The sequence below is a fragment of the Bombus vancouverensis genome, unplaced genomic scaffold (assembly GCF_051014615.1).
Source record: "Bombus vancouverensis nearcticus unplaced genomic scaffold, iyBomVanc1_principal scaffold0059, whole genome shotgun sequence".
Lineage (NCBI taxonomy): Eukaryota > Metazoa > Arthropoda > Insecta > Hymenoptera > Apidae > Bombus > Bombus vancouverensis.
This window is the reverse complement of record NW_027468950.1, coordinates 10,451-26,278: the sequence shown is the minus strand read 5'-3', so window position 1 is coordinate 26,278 and position 15,828 is coordinate 10,451. Positions and strand designations below refer to the sequence as shown.

Sequence of the window (15,828 nt, the reverse complement as noted above, 5' to 3'; positions counted from 1 at the left end):
TTCTCTGTTGGTTTTTATTTCTTGGATCTTTGTAACAATTCCTTCATATAGCACATCGTACTGATCAAATTTGCATGGTGAGGGTGGTTGTGGTTGCCAATAAGTGTATCCGTCTTCAGCGTCTAGACAGTTTCCTTCGCTAAAGGTACATACCGTTCCTGATTTCAGTAGAATTTTGTTCTCCTCGATCCGTACTGGCACGACTGCTGATTTTAAACTTATCCTCACTGTTGCTTGTACGACGACCTTTTCCCAGCTCCCGTATGGCTCTACATACTGTGTTCCCTGGCAGCTGCCGTCGTCTGTTAGCTTGCCGGCTAGGACAAGCGACCTTGTTTCTGTTGCATTATCCTTTAGGCCAACTATAAGGTTTTGTGGTCCGAGTGAAAACGTGCCGTCTTGGTGCATCCTTGCGCATTGTTGGGCGGTTGTTTCATGGAGGTATTCGGCGAATCCGTTATGCACTGCCGACGTGTGAGAGTGCATGCCACAGTAATATACAATTCGAGTTATTTGCACCTTGCATTGCCTTACGTTGGTAAATTCAAATTCTGAGAGTTGAAGTAATTGTATATAAATATCTTGGGTTTCAGTCAATGTAGGCTGTATGCTGCAGTCCCCGATGGAGTTTAGAGAGATAGTGGTAACATTGAGGTGGTTGCCATTGCAGTCATATCCTACCAGGCCGTGTGTTATTTTGATGAGGGTGAGTACGATGACTAGGCAGTTCATCTTCCTATCAACAATTTATTAAATCGTTTCTTACTCTCGGGTTTATTAGAAATAAGAATAACCTTTTATTATTATTATTAATATATAAAAAAAAAGTTTATATGTTTTTTTTGTGTGTTGTTTTTTTTTTATTATTTTTTTTTTTATTACAATTATAGCTTGTCTTTGAATATATATATATATATATATATATATATATATATATATATATATTCAATATAATTATATATATATATATATGTGCGTGCAATGGTAAATATGGCGACTTATTTTACGAGTCACTTAGATTATCAATAGATATTGCCTACTTTACAACATGCGTGTATGTATATATTGTTAAACATTAGGTGAAAGTTATATGCACAGTTATAAATGTCATTTGTTTACAGGTGGATAGCGAAAGTATTTGATTTCGTAAGTGGCGTACAGGTGCTTTACAGTTCTACGGTACGGATTGCTATTCCTTGGACTAAAAAAAAATTCTTTCGATGTCTGTCAGATTTTTGTAAACGAACATGCATGGAAGGATTTTCTGCAGAGATTCAAAATGCTCTCTGGATTCCTCGTGAAACGTCTGGACAACATCTACATGTTCTTTCATCCGTCGTTCAGAGAATGGTTGATGAATTCGCCATCAGTTCTATACACACATACAAAAATAGTTAATATATATATTATATATTTTTTTTTCTTTTTTTTTTTTTATATATATATGTTTCATTCGGACCTGTTCCTTGTATGAATACTGTATCTCTGTATATAATATAATATATATAATATGTTATGATTATGTTAGTTGTTATTTATTATATGTATTTTCCTTAACTCTCTCCCCTTTTTTTTGTTGTTGTTTTTTTTTTTTTTATTAGTACCTAACATAACTATTATGATGCTGTATTACATTCTATTGGCTATTATTTGTATGTGAGCGCGACGAATTTTTCAACATGGCCGCTCGCGTGTATCTTTGGTATGGCGTTGGTTTAATGTCAACAGTAGCGTGTCGTTGAAATAGTTAATTAATTGTTAATCACTATAATTTTACTTAGTAATGTTTTTGTAATATTGTTTTGTGTTTCATGATATTGTGTGTGTCAATACCGTGTGCTACCTTAATGTGATAGCATGGATTGTATTGTTATCGAATTTCGATAGTCATTGTTTTGATTATACGTGACTTGCATTTATATAAGTCTTGTTTAATTTAGTTAATGTTTTTTGTGTATTGTGTTACCAGATATTTTGTGTAGCGTAACTTTATTCTTTTGCACCGAGTTCAGTCATGTTGTTAATATTTAGTTAGTCTATCTTGATTAATTTCTAACCTACTTCTGTGTTTATTGACCTTTCTCATTCTTTTCTATTAATTTATTATTGCTTGTACTTGCTATTTGCTATTATTTTGTGTATGATATGAATTAGTTTCTTTATTAGTGATTAAAATCTATTTGTTAGATTAACATTGTCTGTAATTCTTCAGATTCTACTCTTTCGATGCTGCATCACTTACCTAGATCATTCCCACAACATCATCCGATTCTTCGATAAGCCTTGGATACTTACTACGGTTGTCTTCAATCGTCTTATATCTGTGGCTATAAAGGTACTGTTTAATTCATTTAATTTAATATGTGTATAATGCATTGTGTGTGCGACCGCTATTGTGCATTACAAAATCCACTTCTACATGTTAGATATAATAATATAACAATGCTACGTAGATTAATACATAATAAAATATCCTTTTACTTTCAATTAATCTATCTTAATTATTTTCTAACCACTTTCTATATTTATCAGCTATTTTATTTCTTCTTGTTAATCTGCGAAATCCATGCATGTACACTTCCTTGTATGGTGATTGATTGTTCACGAGGTAAGTTGCACTTTCACTGTTTTCGTTATTCGTTGAACTAGCTCGTTTCCCATTCAAACAGTAATTGGAGCACTTGTAATAAGCTTCTTTTCTTTTGAGGTTTCCGCCATCTGTGTTGTTCGATGAACAGTGCAATGCTTCCACAGTATTGTTATAACATTTAGTACTGTTGTATTTTGCATTAAGGCAATTGAAGTTAATTAGTTCATTTATTTTTCAGCTGGCTGTTGTACATGGTGTTTCGCAAACAGAGATCCATAACCTATTTTGCACGTAAACCTTCTCGTATGATGATTACTTGTTCACAAGGTAACTTTCACTTTCACTCTTTTAATTTTATTGAATCAACACGTTGTATATTCAAACAATAATTGGAGTACACATGATAATTTTCCTTTTTTTTTTCTTTTTTAGGTTTTCGCTATCTGTATTATTCGACGAACAGTGTCACATTTCCTTTTGATTTATCCACAATATAGTTATAACACTTAGTAACCTCGTATTTTGCACTGAGACAATTGAGACTAATTTATTCACTTATTTTAGGTAGCTGTCGTACATTATGTTCCACGAACAACGATCCATAACCTATACTTGCACGTACACTTTCTTGTATGTTGATCACTTGTTCACAAGGTAACTTTCACTTTCACTAGTTAATTGTTCATTGAGTTAACACGTTTTATATTTAAGCAATAATTGAAACACATATAATAATTTTCCCTTTTTCCTTTTAGGTGTTCGATATCTGTATTATTCGACAAACAGCACTACAACATACACTACTGCACTACGTTGCCCACTGAAATCACTTTATTCATTGTTTATTTCGATTATGCGCTAGTTTTAGCTTGTTTAAGTGCACTGTTCGCGGAATCCCTTTTACTTCAATCTTGACGTTTTGGTTCTGCAGGATTTCTAGCACTTTATATGGTCCAGTATATTGATCGGAGAATTTTCCTTTACTGGGTTCTTTTAGTAAATATATCGAATCTCCTACTTTAAAATCCTGGGGGTTGATTCGTCGGTCGTAATATTCTTTTGATCTTAGTTTGGATTTTATTAAATTTTCTCTTGCCATTCGTTGTACGGTGTTAATTTTATCGAACAGGTCTTCGAGATATTCTGCGTATGTTGGTTCCATGTTCTCTTCGATTATTACTTCACCAGTAGGTTCTCTGGCTAAATGTCCAAAAACTAATTCGTGCGGGGAGAATTTCGTTCCTTCGTGTACAGAGGTATTATAAGAAAACATAGCTAATTCTACCCATTCGTCCCAATTTCTGGAATTTTCAATGTATAATTTGAGATATTCAATCAGTACGTGGTGAGATCTTTCGATTGAACCGTTACTTTGTGGATGATATGCCGTCGTGGTGTATTGTTTGATGCGGAATCTCTTTGCTACTTTCTTCATTAGTGAGGATGTAAAGTTCGTTCCTTGATCAGTGAGAATAGCTCTCGGTGATCCGAAACGACAAATAAATCGCTTTACAAAAGCGTCCGCTATCTCGGCTGAAGAGATTCCTCCTAGTGGAATCCCAATTGAGTATTTTGTTAATAAATCTTGGATGGTTAATATATATTCATTTCCCTTTTGAGTTTTTGGTAATGGTCCTACAATATCCATACTAATTTTATCGAATGCTTTACCCGGTGTGTCTGTAAGTACCATTGGTTGTTTTGCTTTTATTCTTGTGAGTTTCTTTAATTGACATTCCTTACATGTTCTTACGTAATCTTGAATTTCCTTTTTCATATTTTCCCAATAGTAGTGTTGTCGTATTCTTTGATAAGTTTTGGTAATTCCTTTGTGCCCTGCTACGCTTGATTCATGTTTTTCTCGTATTATGTTGTTCCGCGCTTCCACAGGTGGAGTAATTACTTCTCCAGTGCAAATGGTGATGGATAAGGTTTTTTCCATAAATATTTCCTTTAATTTTCTGATTGTATATCGCCAGGGTATTTCCTCCAAGTTTCCTTTGCTAATGCTAAACGAAGTTAACTGTTTTTCATTTACTACGTCTAATAGAGATCTTAGCGAGTTTAATAAATTGTCTGGTGTTATTGGAATATTTCTATTTTCCTTTATCGGTAGGGATACAATGTATTTTCCGGAATCGTAATTCAATCTTGCTTTTTCTAACATTAAATCTTCATAACGAGGCAATTTTCCCGTTTCCTTCATTTCTAAGGCTCCTTTATCTATCGGTTTGCCGTGTATATCTATAAATACTACTTTATGGTCACTTACTCTTGCAATTGAGTCTCGGGTTTCCGAAATTTTTAGTTCCGCAATTATCGTAGGTCTCGTGTCCTTTTCTTGTTGTTGAATTAGTTCTGGAACTACAGTGGAGGTTTCTTTTTCGCTTGTCGTGTCCGTGTCTTCCTTTTCTCGATTGGTTATTTCTCTGTCTGTACTTACATTGATTTCTGTTAGTGCTTGGTCTAAATATTTTATGGGGGTTTCTTCTATTGTAAAATGTTTTCGGGTAAAACCCTTTCCTTGGTTTTTGGAATCACTGGGTTGAGGCAAGACGCGTGGTTTGGCTTCGAATACGGGAGAGTCTTCCGTTGACGTGTCTATTTCGAATCTTTTTGGGACAGGATAGCGAATCGGTGAGACTTCCTCTCTCTTTCTGATTGGTAAACATACTTCTGGAAGGTTCCTGCGTCTGCGTTTACGTTCGCTCTGCCTTCTTTGTATACAATATCAAATTCAAAGTCCGATAATTTTAATTTCCATTTCCAAATTCTGGAAGTAGGATCTTTGATAGAATGCATCCACACTAAAGGTTTATGATCGGTTACGATGGTAAACTTTCTTCCGTAAAGATACGGTCGGAAGTGCATTGCGCTGTAAACAATTGCCAGCCACTCCTTTTCTATGGTAGTGTCACGTCGATTCGGGGTAATTTCACGTTCCGCACGCAAGGTGAGAAATTCGTACTTAAATTTTGATTGTTATTAGAAAATTTATTGAACACTGACACAGTAACAATACAGAATGGTCAAACAGCACAGAAAAGAATGTTCTTACAACGACTCGAGAGGTACTTTTTTATATCAAGGACCCGGCTCCTGTGGAGGGGCTATCGCTGGATGCCGGTCACATAGGGTTTCTATTACTGCTTAGCCATCATTTTGCTGACCAAGGTATGTGAGGCATAACCATCCTTTCGTTGCGTTCTCACGACCACCGTGACATTCCCCCCTCCTTAGCTTCGCTTTGCTCCGCTAAAGCGTAAGGCTCTGGTGGGGCTTCTAAGTTGAATGATCCCCTCATCTTCGTCTTCGGTGATATTTTGGAAGGTGACCGTCCTTGGTACTGTTGATGTTTGATCGATCCTGTTTACGCGAGCGGTAGGGCAGAGTATTTTGATACGTACATTTTTAGGAAATGATCGGCGTAGACATTCGAAAAGTTTACATTTGTACATTACATATATTGTTCCTAGTCCTAGGGCTATGATTCCTAATATTTGTAGTGTGGATATGCCATATTCCTTCAATGAATTTATGCGTCGCTCAAATTGCAGGGTACTGATTTGTGTTTGTAATGTGTCGAGGTTGGCTTTATATTGGTTAAAATTGTGAGTTACTTTTGGAGCTGTTTCTAATATTTTCTCTAATATTGGAACATCTGTTTCTTCGAAGCTGTATATGCTATTCTTAAATTTGGTTTCGTAAGAGATATTTTTATGTGATCATCCTATTTTCATAATATTATGATCGTATGTGATTATGCACCCGGTTTTACTGCTAATTAAGCTTGGTTGTCTAATTTCTAGGATTTTATGTGTCTTACATAACACGTCGATTTGTACATTTTTCGCAGGAATAATAATATAATGGTTTTCCGTCTGCAAAGGTACGAACGTCAATTCTTCCAGCTTGAAGACAGCAGTCGGGCAAGTTTTGACCGTCTGTCGATTAGTAATTAATTCTGATCTGCATTCAGGTGAATTGATTCTATTGTGACTCGGTTGAGTTCTTTTACAAATGTGGATGATTGCCGTTCGTTTACAATATTTGTTTAAGTAGTGACTATCGACAAAGGTGTATTGTTCTGAGTCGGTTAGTATCAAATCAGTTTCTATTACAGGCGCAATGAATACAGAGTTTTGTTTGGAAGGTATCGGGTAAATTTTAGTTATTTTCCATTCATTGTTTTCCAAAAGCGGCACAGTTATTGTATATATAAGTTTGTTATCTCTTATCCATACCTTTAGTTTGCTTAGATCTAGAATTAGTTGAAAGTTTTGAACTGAAGGTTCGATATGGTTAGTCATAAAGTTTTGTCTCGTTATTTGGTCAAGTGTTTTTAAGAATTGTTGTGGGTTTATGATTCCTTGTTTCCCTAACATAACAGTGTTAAAAATTTCGTCGATGTTTATATGGAGTTCTGATATGGTAGATTCGGTTTGAATTAATAGGGAGACTAATATTTCGTTTTTTTCATTGTGGTTTTCAATCTTGTGTATATCGTTGGCTAAGTTTTCAAGTTGATTTGTTTTGGTATTGTCTAGCACGCGTTTGATGAGTGCGGTTTGGTTACTAAGAATTGTTTTTATTTTATTGTTGGAATCAAATAATGTATCGATGTTCTTGTTAATGAGTTCTAAATCGTTTTCGTCGAGAGTTCCGAATAAAGTTTTGGATACTGAGCCTATGACATTGAGCAATCCGCGTTTGCTTTTATAACGCAATAATAATTTGAGTTGCCGAGTCAGGTTTTGAAGATTTCTGTACTTAAATTTTAGGCTGCTTATTTCTGGTATGTAAGCGCAAGGTGGTTTACATTGACGGTCTATTAAATCTATTACGCGTTGTAATCTATTAACTTGGTCAATTGGATCGTTAAGGCCTACTATAAGGGTGATATCTATTTGTTCGTTGTACAGATAGCAATTGTCAATGTGTTCCAGGAATATGTTGGCGTAATTCAATGGTTTTACTTCTAGATCGCTTCTAATGTACTCGAGTGTTATGATGATCCATATTATGGTCTTCTTCCTGAAAGGTAGGGTTTTAGCCTGTTACCGTGGATTCTTTGCGTGTGACCGTTGGAATATTCGATAAGATAGGTGGGTGGATTGGATGAGAGGATTTCTGCAGGTCCTAGCCATTCGTGGTCTAGCTTGTTAGTTTTGTGATCGTTATGTACCCATACTTTATCTTTTACTCGGAATATCGTCTGTGTTTTAATAATTTTTCGCATTTGATCCCTCTGGTATCGCTTTTTGTTAGATTCGGTAACTCGTCTTGCTTTAGCTATATAGGCGTTGTGTCGATTTTTCCAGAGGTTAAACAATTGTTCTCTGGTTAGGCTAGGAGTGGTTGATATTGAGGATGGCATGTTAGCTTGTCGTCCAAATGTTAGTTCGAATGGGGTATGTCCGGTCGTCTCATGTACTGAAGTATTATATCCCATGCATATTAATTTTAAGTTTTCATCCCAGTCGTTCTGTCGGTCGGTCGTACAAGTTCGAATAAGGTCCTTTACTACGGCATGCGTTCGTTCAAGGGATCCGTTAGATTGTGGATGGAAAGAAGTGGTTTTTATGTGTCGGATTTTGAAAGCCCTTTCAAATGTGTCCATCAATTTACATACGAAATTTCGTCCCATGTCCGTCAGAATACTTTTTGGTGCGGAAAATATGTACACATAGTGATCCAAAAGTTCGTTAATGATTGAGTTGGCTGTTTGGTCTTTTAAGGGTATGAGGATGAGATATTTGGTTAATTGATCTTGGATAGACAGGATAAACTGATTGCCCCGTTTGGTTTTGGTGAGAGGTCCGAATATGTCCATTGCGATTTTGTCATTAGGATTAAGGGGTGTGTCAGTTATCATAGGTTGTTCCTTGGCCCTGATACGATTTAGCTTTTCTCGTTGGCAGGTTTCGCAGTTTTGTATGAATTCTGTAACGTCTTGTTCTAGGTTTGTCCAGTGATGGTGCTCTTGTATTCGTTTCACGGTGCGGTGTATACCTAAGTGTCCTACTAATTCGTTATGATTTTCGCGTAGTATCGTTTGTTTTTGTTCGTTATCGTAGTCTACTGGCGGATCTTGTCCAAATATTAATTTAATTTGAGGGAATCTAGTTGTTAGAAACGTTAGCATGAGTTGAATATTTACCTTTTCTAACGTGCTGAAGCTATTGTCGTTTATTCCTATTTGTAAGCGTCCGGTTCGGTGTTTAATAAAGTGTTTGGTTAATTGACGCAACCAATGCTGTTCGTTAAAGTCTCCCAGTTCGGTCTTTGTAATTTGTTTAAAGTGTGGTCTGTTAGGTTTTTGGGTTATCGGAGCTGGGGTGATATTGATTTTCCAGTCTATATACTCGTCATAATAGTCCGGGTTTTCTACATTGGGTTGGATTTCTTCATTAGTGATAGGATACAATCGGGATAGAGCATCTGCAGCTGTATTTTCTTTTCCTTTTTTGTATTCGATTTCATAATCGTACTCCTCGAGTCTCAAACGCCATCGCATGAGTCTCGATGAGGGGTCTTTAACATTCTTTAACCATTTCAAGGCTTGATGATCGCTTTGAATTTTAAATTTTCTACCAAGTAGGTATTGTCTTAGTCTTTTGATTGACCATACTATTGCTAATAACTCTTTCTCGGTTGTGGAATAATTCTTTTCAGGAGGGTTCAAAGTTCGGGATATATAACAGCATGGATGTCCGTCTTGGGAGAGTATTGCTCCTAACCCTTCGTTACTTGCGTCTGTTGTTAATGTGAATGTTTTGTCAAAGTCTGGATATTGTAGTACAGGGGCTTTGCAGAGTTTTTGTTTTAGTGTGTCAAATGCAAGTTGTTGTCTATCGGTCCAGTAGAATGGAGTGTCCTTTTTTGTGAGATCTGTCAATGGTTTTGCGATTTTAGAAAAATTACGTATAAATTTTCTATAGTATCCAACGAGTCCTAAGAATGACTTTATGTGGGTCGCGGTCTTTGGTGTTTTAAAGTCTTTCACGGCTTGAATCTTTTTGGGATTAGGTTTTACTCCTTCCTTTGTTACTACGTGTCCTAAGTATTCTAATTCCGGTTTCAAAAATTCGCATTTGTCCGGTTGTATTTTTAATCCTAAATTTTGTAGTCTGTCTAGTATAATGGCTAGATTTCGGTTATGTTCTTGGATGGTGCTCCCGAATATTATAATGTCATCCAGGTATACGAAACAGTTATTTCCTATTAACCCCCGTAGCGCGGTATCCATCATACGTTGAAACGTCGCCGGTGCGTTTTTAAGGCCGAAGGGCATGCGATTATAGTGGAAGTGACCTTGTGGGGTTGAGAATGCAGTATATTTTTTGGAATTTTGCTCCATAGGTATCTGGTGAAATCCTGACGAGAGGTCTAGGGCCGAGAAAAATTTAGCTTTGCCTAAGTGCTCGAGTATTTCGTCCGAATTTGGTAAAGGATACGCGTCTTGGTCTGTTTGCTCGTTTAATTTTCTAAAATCTATAACGATTCTCCATTTTTGTTTGCCTGATGCATCTAATTTTTTTGGAACTACCCAAATTGGTGCGTTATATGGACTGTCCGATGGTTCTATGATTTGTTTGTCTAACATGTCGTTGATTTGAGTCTCGATTTCCTTTTTATGACATTCGGGCGGTCTATAAGATTTGATGTTTATAGGTTTGTCTGTCTTGAGTGTGATTGTATGTTCTGTCAAGTTGGTACATGGTAATGAGTCTGTTTCCATATTAAAAACGTCTAAGTAATTGATGAGGATTTTCTCAAGGGGTTCTCGAAGTTCTGGATCAATATGTTTGGTACGTATTATTTGTGCGAATTTATTAATTTGGCTTAGTTTATCGGGTTTCTCTATTTCGTTTGTAATGTGACAGATTTGCTTACCAGTGTCGATGAAACATACTGTTGTGGGCTTTCCTTCGATGTATTGGGCTGAGATTAGAGTTTCGCCTGGTCTTATCTTGCTATCGGTTTCCTGGAATGGTAATATAATTTCGTCTAAGGTTAGTTTATTGTTAGTGACGCTGTATTGATACTTTGTAAGGAATGGGAGTCCGATTATTCCATCTTCGATTAGGGGAAAGTTGTTAGGGACTACGTAGAATTGATGATTTTTCTTGAGCATGGTTAAATTGCAAATTTTGTTAGTGGTATGTTTGTCACTTCCCATTAGGAAGGTTTTTGGGTTAGAAGTTTGGACGTTTAGTGAGGCTTTTTCTTTTATAAGGTTGATTCCTGCTCCGGTATCGATGAGGAATCTGGCTCTTCCTCCGTCTCTTCGTTGCAGTACGATTGATAGTAATCTTCCGGTGGTGGTGCAGTTAACTCGAGGTAAGCTTCCTCTGGGTTCTCCGTTGTTTGGTTTACTCGAGGTGGAATCTTTCCTTGGCTGGCGAATGGAAAATTTCGAGAGTAGCATTTTTCGGCTGTGTGTCCAATTCGTAAACACTTTGGACACTTCGGTTTCATGCGGTTGTCTAATGGTCGGCTAGGTAGCTGAGCAAAAGTTTGTGGCTGTGAATCGGTAGTAGTTCGCTTGGATACTAATGTAATGTTGTGAGATTGATTCTTTGGGCGGTTGGCAACACGATTTGCATCTCGTAACCATTGTTCTCTATCAGCTGCTAGTTGTTGGGCAAGGTTCAGGTTCTTTGGATCGCTAGATACCACCATCTGTCCTATCTCGTATCGTAAGTTGAGCAAATATGTTTTAAGTGCTTCGCGTTCTTCAATATCTATAGCTACGCGTCGTTCTGTTGGTGTGCGGTTTTCGTTTTGGACTGCATAATTTAATTCGTTTAGCTGTTGTCGGAATCTGGAGTTAAAAGATTGTACACTTTCTGTTGCCCCTTGTTTTAAATTCTTTAATTTGTCCCTACAGTTGCTAATAGTTGTTGGTGTTAATACGTGTTGTCTTAAGCATGAATATAAGTCTTCGAACGAGTTGATTTTTAGATATCGTATGTTTCGTTTCGCGTTGTCGGTAATCTTTTCGATCAGTATGAGATCTAATAATAGCTCTCTGTCACTTGCCTTGCACCTAGCTCTTGCTTTGCGGACCGATAAGATGAAATCTTCAACGCCTACGTCATCTTGACCACGTAGTGTCTCGACAGTTCGTATGGCCTTATCTGCCTCGAGCCCTCGATCTTCGTTGTAGTTGTTTATTGGTTTAATCGCGGCGCGGCTAGATGCGGCTCGTGGTCTTTGTGACGTGTTCGGTCCGTCAGTTTCGTCATCCGTTACGTTATCAGCAGCGGTTTCTAAATGGGCGTTTATTTGCGACTGGTCAGTCTCGGTGTCGTATTTTATTTCCATGGTTTTTGCAAGATCGCGTATTTCTTTAGAGCGATTTCTATCGCTAGTTTCCGCAAATTCTTTTATGTTTTTAATGGTTTGATCGGTGCTGTTTCTAAAGCTTCTAAACTCGTGAGTTAGGCTTTCAAATTGTTCAATCAGGGTAGCGATTAGTTCGTTTTGTTTAGCGGTACTCTTGTCAGTTTCTATTACTGCTTAGCCATCATTTTGCTGACCAAGGTATGTGAGGCATAACCATCCTTTCGTTGCGTTCTCACGACCACCGTGACAGTAGAGTAGTTTTGTTCGGCGGAATTTAATAGTCTTGAGGCATACGCAATCGGCAAATCCTTTCCGATTGGCCCTTGACTCAGTACACCGCTTATTGCATATCCTGATGCGTCTGTGGTAAGGTTAAAAGGTTTAGAAAAGTCTGGATATTGTAGAATGGGTTTCGTCATTAACGCTGTTTTTAAATTATTGAATGCATCTTCTTGATTTTCCGTCCATTTGAAGGGAGTATCTTTCTTTAATAGTTGTGTCAATGGTTTCGCGACCTTGGAGAAATCGGGTATAAATCTTCTGTAATATCCTGCTAGTCCCAGAAATTGTTTGATATTTTTCGCCTTCTTTGGTCGTGGAAATTTTGATACGGCTTCGACCTTTTTTGGATCGGGTTTCACGCCATCCTCATGCCGTAAAAATTCACACTTATCGGGTTGTAATCGTAATTTGGCTGTCCTCGGTCTTTCCATTAATTTATTAAATTTAATTTCGTGTTCCTGGAGAGATCTGGAATAAATCACTATGTCATCCAGATAGACGAATAGTTCTATTCCTTGCAGACCCGATAATACCGAGTTCATTAAACGTTGAAATGTTGCTGGGGCATTTTTTAATCCAAAGGGCATTCTTTTGAATTGAAAATGTCCGTATGGTGTCGAAAATGCCGTTTTGTGGGCGTCCTCTTGCGACATACGGATCTGGTGAAAGCCTGATGCTAAGTCAAACGTGGAAAAATATTTTGCACTTCCTAATTGATCCAATATTTCTGTGATGTTGGGTAATGGGAAGGCATCGCCAATCGTTTTATCGTTCAATTTTCTATAATCGATAACTAATCTCCAGCGTTTATTTCCTTGCGAATCGGGTTTTTTGGGCACAATCCATAACGGGGAGTTATATGGAGATATTGATGGTTCCACTACGTCCGTATCTAGCAATTCTTGAATCTGTCGATTTATCTCTTCTCGATGTATTGGCGGATATCGATACTGTTTGGTATTAATTGGTATATTATCTGTGGTAATTATTCTATGTTCCAGAACTTCAGTTGCCTCCAATGTATCTCTTGGAATATGAAATCTATCTTGATTGTTACGAATCAATTTTTTTACATTTTCCTTTTCTTCTTCGTTCAAGTGTTCGAGTCGTAGTAACTCATTTATTTTTTCGTATCTACTTTCCTTCGATTTTAAAACTGTATTACACGCTGTCCTAGGAAGCGGGGAGGGATTTTCAAATTCCTTAATTACCATCGTCGGTGTTGTAAATTCGTAATCTCTTGAAGTAGTATTTATTACTCTTATATAGCCTTTTCCTTTATGATTCCTCACAACTGCATTTCCGAAATAGATTCCCTTGCTCGGCTCGATTCTTGGAATAAATCCCTCTTTTATCTCTGGATTAGCGATATTAATTGAACACGTTATTGAACTTCGCTTCGGTATAATTATTTTCTCCTTAGTGTCGAAGGGAATATAAATATTTCCCCATTTGATATGTTTTTCTTCATAATCTAAACGAGCTTTACAACCTGCAAAAAATTCGGATCCTAAGATTCCGTCTTGATCGATTAGTAATGAATCATCGACTACGTGAAAAATAACCGGATGGCCCGCGACCTGTATTACCGTCTGCCCTAGGGAGACCAGGCTCGTTGCCGTAATTCCTCGCACTTCAATTGATTCTTTCTCGTCGATGATGGCTGAATCGGGTAAAGCAGGTTTCTTGATAATATTGATTTCCGATCCAGAGTCTAACAATAAACTCGTCTTGGTTTTTAGATTTGGGGAAACTATTCGTGCAGTTGGGGTCGTTGGAGAATCGTTAAATTTTACTGAAATAATTCGGAGAGGTCGCCTTCCGAATCTGAATTCAACTCTTGATGATTTTCCTTCGCCGGTTGCTTGTGCTTCGCTCTTTCCCTTTTGTCTTGAGATTCTGGATTCTCTGTCTGTGGCCTTGTTTGGTTGTGGGATGACTCCCCCACAGTATTTAGTGGCTGTTCGTTCGATCTTATAGTCGGCATTGCGTTCGCTCCGTCTCTCGTTATGGGTGGTGGAGTTGATCTCGCGTGGGTGGCTGCCCTCGTCCTGTTTGTTGCCGTCGGCGCCGGTCGCCTGATTGCCGCTTGTACTCTCGGGCGATTCGGCGTATCGTTCCCTCGTGGCTCGCCCCATTCTCCCGAAGGACGTGTTTGGTTTCCCGACGGTCTCGAAGCGTAGGGTACGATTAATCCGGCGTCTACTCGGGCTTTAAATTTGTAACAGTCCTTCACTAAATGTCCGGGTTTTTTTACAATAGTTACACATGATATTTTGTCTATTAGTATTCGGAAAATTCTGCGATGGAGGTACTGATCTTCGATCTTGGCGGTTGTTTCTGATATTGTTATTAGTGTTCGAGGGACGTGCGTTATCGCGTCTGTAATAGTTCGAGGGTGTCGGTCGATGGGGTCGCGTTCTGTCGGTTATTTGTCTCAATTCGTGTGTTGCTTTAACGGCTTGACGATACGCATCTTCTAAAGTATGGTACCCTGCTATTTTTACTCGAAAAGTGTTAACAATGTGTTTTCATGATTTGTTTCTCGCGCCTGACTTCCATTAATCCCTAATATTCCTGTCGCCATGACGCGTATAAATCCAACATGGCTGCTCATAAATGTCATCAGTAAAGTTTTAGTGGCGGGTCTTTAGTTTTGTTTGATATCGAAGTAAATTTTCGTCTGTCGCTCGTTTTTCCTTATTCTACCGCAATCAGAACATTTATTTATTAACATTATTTTAAAGTGACAGTAGTATATCTCGTGTGAATATACGTATATATATATGTTTATGTTGTGTGTTACTTCAGTATAGCTAATGTTTTGTAATTCTTTGATCGCGTTATTTATTGTTTCGAGTAGTTTATTTTATAGAGCATTCGATAATATAAAACATATGCACTCACACGTACATATATATATATGTATATACGTATTTATATGCCTATTTCTCTTGCCCGTATAGTGTTCATACGAAATGAAATGTTAATTATTTGTTTTATATTAATTTCTTTTAATAAGATAGAACACGCACACGTATATATGTATATATTTCTGGCAAAGTGATTTTCATTCAGATTCTTTAGTGATATAGTGTTGTGTATTTGAGGTTATGTGTCAATCATTTGATTTCATATATACATATATATCTTGTATTGTGACAACATAGTATTGAAGGTTTTGTTTCTAGATTATTGTGCGTTTAATGTGTGTTTACATAATTGTGTTTGATGATAGAATTTCTGTATGCAATTCCTCGAATCGTTGCGGTGTTAATTATTTTGAGCGTTTGAGCTATCGACAGGTTGTCGCTTAGTCCCAAGTGTTGCGTTGTGTGTTCTATTTCTTTTGTAGATTATTAATAGTAGTTTTAGTTTAGAAAAATAGATTATTTATATGTTTATATAGAGACATGCATGTTTCATAATCAAATTCTTATTTTATAATGTTTTACCGGTATGTAGGCTAGTTTTAAGTATGTATCTTAGATTGTAGAATGCACATAGATTAGTAGTAGTTTAGAAAAATAGATTATTTATATGTTTATATAGAGACATGCATGTTTCATAATCAAATTCTTATTTTATAATGTTTTACCGGCATG

General features: G+C 37.1%; 1 long non-coding RNA gene across 3 annotated transcripts; it reads left to right on the top strand.

The window, feature by feature from the left end:
* The first annotated feature begins 1,664 nt into the window (after nucleotides 1-1,664).
* On the top strand, nucleotides 1,665-4,193 carry LOC143304842 (uncharacterized). Of its 3 annotated transcripts, none has more exons than XR_013061475.1 (5): nucleotides 1,665-1,727; nucleotides 2,213-2,335; nucleotides 2,829-2,917; nucleotides 3,155-3,244; nucleotides 3,346-4,193. It is a non-coding gene; the product is annotated as an uncharacterized LOC143304842 (long non-coding RNA). The 3 variants fall into 3 exon arrangements; XR_013061474.1 differs by having other exon boundaries at nucleotides 3,023-3,244; XR_013061476.1 differs by lacking the exons at nucleotides 1,665-1,727; nucleotides 2,213-2,335 and adding an exon at nucleotides 2,685-2,753 and having other exon boundaries at nucleotides 3,023-3,244.
* The last annotated feature ends 11,635 nt before the right edge of the window (nucleotides 4,194-15,828 follow it).